General features: G+C 48.8%; 1 protein-coding gene across 1 annotated transcript in view; it reads left to right on the forward strand.

The window, feature by feature from the left end:
* Positions 1-270: 270 nt before the first annotated feature.
* CD79A (CD79a molecule) overlaps positions 271-4362 on the forward strand; it is a 19174-nt gene continuing 15082 nt past the window's right edge. The window contains exon 1 of the mRNA XM_015426748.1: positions 271-333. The gene's annotated coding sequence lies outside the window, so the exon portion shown is untranslated. The remainder of the gene's footprint in view (positions 334-4362) is intronic.

Consider the following 4362-nt stretch of genomic DNA (forward strand, 5'->3'; position numbering starts at 1 on the left):
TAAGGGGAGGCTAAAGGTGTCAGCAGGTGTTTAGAAAACTGTGACAATGTGTAGGTAGGGTGGCACAGTATGCTTAACAGACAAAGCTTTGCTTCCCTCTGCCAGGGAAAGCTTTCTTGAAAGGCGCAAACAAAACTTGGCAGGAGGGTGGAGTGGCAACATGATTATAATCCTCTCTGGCTGCGGGAAAGTTGCCATGAAACGCTGACGTGCAGCTACAGCTGAGGCGTCAAAAGGTGGGGCGGCGACCGAGGTTGTTTTCTTTCCGGAGTCCCATTTGGTTTGGTTTGTGCACGTTATTGTAAAACAAAAAGGCTTTTTTTCCTTCTAACAGTGAGTAGTGGCTTTTTAAAAATAATTAATTAACATGTAGATTTCTTTCCGTATCTCCAAAGGAATTTAGGCGGTGTGTTTTGGAACGTGCCGACTTACTTAACCTTTTATTAATTGGTTAGTTGATAGATGATCAATCCGTTAAATATTTCAATCGGTTGACAGTGTAACATCTCCTGATTCCTTAGGCTAGAAAGATCCTTAGCGTAAAATGGCACAGCCCCATAGAACATAGTGGGTGTCCATTGCTTTTGAACGGTGTTGTTTAGAAACTGTCATCCCGGGAGAGGTCATAGTTGACCCCAAAGGGATTACCTTTCCCACCTAACCCCCCCCCCGCTTCATGTTCTTTGTATCTTTCTACAATGGTTCCCCCCTCCCCCCGTAAAAAAGTAAAGGTAAAGGTTCCCTTGCTCAAAAGCCAGTCGAATCCGACTCTAGGGTTGCGGTGCTCATCTCCGTTTCAAAGCCGAAGAGCCAGCGCTGTCCGAAGACATTTCCATGGTCATGTGGCCGGCATGACTAAACGCCGAGGTACATGGAACGCTGTTCCCTTCCCACCGAAGTGGTACCTATTTATCTACTTGCCATTTCTTTCTTTCGAACTGCTAGGTTGGCAGGAGCTGGGGCCACAGACTCCGTCATACGGCACACTCGGGTCTTGAACTGCTGAACTACCAACCTTCCACAGCCTACAGTTCAGTAATTGGTCCTAAAAGTACAGTACAGAGCTGTTTAGTTTTCTGTTTTTATGACTCAACATACTTGTTCATCATCCAGTGTTGTTTTAATAGGCAATATTTTATGGACTGCTAATTGATCGTTTTCCATTGTTTTATTGGCGTGTTTTGTGCTGCGAGTTACCCTGGACAATTTTTTCTTTTCTTTTAAGATCATAAATATTACAAATAAATAAAGGAATGTCGGCCACTTAAAATTCATACTTCCTGGAGGTTTGTGTACTAAGCAAAGTGTCGGGGAAATTAAAATTGGAAATCATCACACATCCCAGATGCCGTCTATGAATAATTTTAGTTGCAGTATAAACAACAATCCTTGCTGCGGCTGACTTACGGCGACCACAGTGGGGGGCTTTCAAGGCAAGCGAGAAGCAGAAGTGGTTTGCTATTGCCTTCTTCTGCAGAGTCTTCCTTGGAGGTCTCCCTTCCAAGTACTGAGACCACTGTTCCCTCTAAGCTGAGTTCGCGTGAGCTAGCTCACAGTTTTTTAGCCTCCGGCTCACACATTTTTGTCTTAGCTCAGGAAGGATGGCTCCGGAGCAAACTAATTGACGCAGTTTGGTGTAGTGGTTAAGTGTGCGGACTCTAATCTGGGAGAACCGGGTTTGATTCCCCCACTCCTCCGCTTGCACCTGGCTGGATGACTTTGAGTAAGCCATAATTCTGGCACAGCTGTCCTTGAAAAAGAGCAGTTTCTGTCAGAGTTCTCTCAGCCCCACCCACCTCACAGGGTGTCTGTTGTGGGGAGGGGAAGGGAACGGAGATTGTAAGCCGCTCTCAGACTCCAAGTGAAGAGCGGGGTATAAATCCAATCTCCTCCTCCTCCTCTTCTTCTTCTTCTTCTTCTTCTTCTTCTTCTTCTTCTTCTTCTTCTTCTTCTTCTTCTTCTGCCAAATCGCTCGCTCACAACATTAATGGCAGTAGCTCACAAAGTAGGATTTTTGCTCACAGGACTCCGCAGCTTAGAGGGAGCATTGGTCCTGACTCTGCTTCTTGGCTTCCAAGAGCTGACGAGATGGGGCTGTATGCTTCTTGCCAGGTTTTTTTCCCCCTCAGTAGGATAAAACTCGAGTCCTTCAGTAGTGACTTCAGTATCAGATTTTTAGAGCTAGGCTTGAGTCCAAGAGCATCTTAGAGACCAAGAATATTTTCAGGGCAAAAGCTACCGAAAGTCAAAGCTCCCTTCATAAGATTTTTACATGCACAGGAAGAAGAGATTGGATTCATACCCCACCCTTCACTACCCAAAGGAGTCTCAGAGCGGCTCACAAACTTCTTTCCCTTCCCCTCCCCACCACAGACACCCGGTGAGGTAGGCGGGGCTGAGAGAGCTCTCTCGAGAACTGCCCTGGAGAGAACAGCTCTGAGAGAACTTGTGACTGACCCAAGGTCACACCAGTGGCTGCATGTGAAGGAGTGGGGAATCAAACCTGGTTCTCCCAGTTCTGAGTCCGCACTCTTAACCACTACACCAAACTGGCTCTACCATGCATAGGAGGGTTAAATTAACCATACATGAAACACAACACATTTCTGAAAGTGCACATGTTTTGAAAATGTTGATTGGCTGTATGCCAGCTTCTTTGGCAGAGATCTCTCGAAGTAGACCTGTAAACAGCTAACCAGCTGGTCACCCGTTCCGAGTAGAAATCTCCTTCAAGTGCAGAAGCTTTTGAAAATGGGAAGGGAGCTGATTCAGTTTCTCTTCTGGGGGGAGCAGTGATGCTCTGTTTCCTTGGTGCTTAGGGGGCTACAGTGGGAGGGCTACTGGAGTTCTGGCCCTCCTGGTGGACCTCCTGATGGCACCTGGGTTTTGGCCACTGTGTGACACAGTGTTGGACTGGATGGGCCACTGGCCTGATCCAACATGGCTTCTCTTATGTTCTTTTTGTAAACGACTAATATTAGTATGTTTGGGCAAGAAAGCTAGGTAAAATTTTGATGAGGACTAGGAACTTCTGTGAACTTAATTTGCAAGATTCTCCTTCTTAGGGCACTTCTTCGGTTCTTGTGAAGGCCTCAGCCTCTATGCCCTGCTGTTGCCCCCCCCCCGAGGAACTGGTTGGCCCCTGTGTGAGACAGGATGCTGGACTAGGTGGACCACTGGTCTGATACAGCAGGGCTCTTCTTAGGGTCTTGTTCTTCTTAGGTTCTTGTGAAGGCCTCAGCCTCTATGCCCTGTTGTTGGCCATCCAGAGGAACTAGTAGGCTGCTGTGTGAGATAGGATGCTGGGTTTGGTGGACTGCTGGTCTGATCCAGCAATCCTCTTATGTTCTTATCAGGGGAAGGCCTTGGCCTCTATGCCCTGCTGTTGCCCCCCCCCCCCCCGAGGAACTGGTTGGCCCCTGTGTGAGACAGGGTGCTGGACTAGGTGGACCACTGGTCTGATCCAGCAGGGCTCTTCTTAAGTTCTTATGAGGGCCTCAGCCTCTATGCCCAGTTGTTGGTGCCCCCAGAGGAACTGGTAGGCCGCTGTGTGAGACAGGATGCTGGACTAGGTGGACCACTGGTCTGATCCAGCAGGGCTCTTCTTAAGTTCTTATGAGGGCCTCAGCCGCTGTGCCCAGTTGTTGGTGCCCCCAGAGGAACTGGTAGGCCGCTGTGTGAGACAGGATGCTGGACTAGGTGGACCACTGGTCTGATCCAGCAGGGCTCTTCTTAAGTTCTTATGAGGGCCTCAGCCTCTATGCCAAGTTGTTGAAGCCCCCAGAGGAACTGGTTGGCCACTATGCGAGAAAGGATGCTGGACTAGATGGACCACTGGTCTGATCCAACTGTGCTTATGCTCAGAACCTGCAATACCACCTCCTGTGCATGCATGCACACACGCACATACACTTCCTTCCCTATAACCAATGCCTGTTTCAAAGTTTCTGTCCCCCAGGGGGCAAAAGTATCCTTTTATACAGGGTTCAACATCCGCTCCACCCTCACCTTTTCATTCCTCTCAAGGGTGGGCTGCAGAGCCTGCATCTGAAAACTGCTTCTCAACTTTGTTCTGTTTCCTGTCAACAGGGGCAAGGAAAAAGGAACTAAAACCAGCCCAAGGCCCTTAAGGGATGCTAGAGGGGGTTGTGAGGGGGAGACGTGGTTCAGTGACCTGATCAGGAGGGAAGGAACCGTGGAGGAACAACTGCAGTGGTTGGTCTTTGAAAGGTGATATAGTAGAGCAGAGGTCCCTTACTGGTGATTAGCCACAAGGTATAGATAGGAACTCTCAGTCTGGGGCTGGGGCAAGTGATGCTCTGTATTCTTGGTGCTTGGTGCTTGGGGGGGGGGGCACCGTGG

Source organism: Gekko japonicus, unplaced genomic scaffold (genome assembly GCF_001447785.1).
Source record: "Gekko japonicus isolate JY-2015 unplaced genomic scaffold, Gekko_japonicus_V1.1 scaffold3950, whole genome shotgun sequence".
Classification (NCBI taxonomy): Eukaryota; Metazoa; Chordata; class Lepidosauria; order Squamata; family Gekkonidae; genus Gekko; species Gekko japonicus.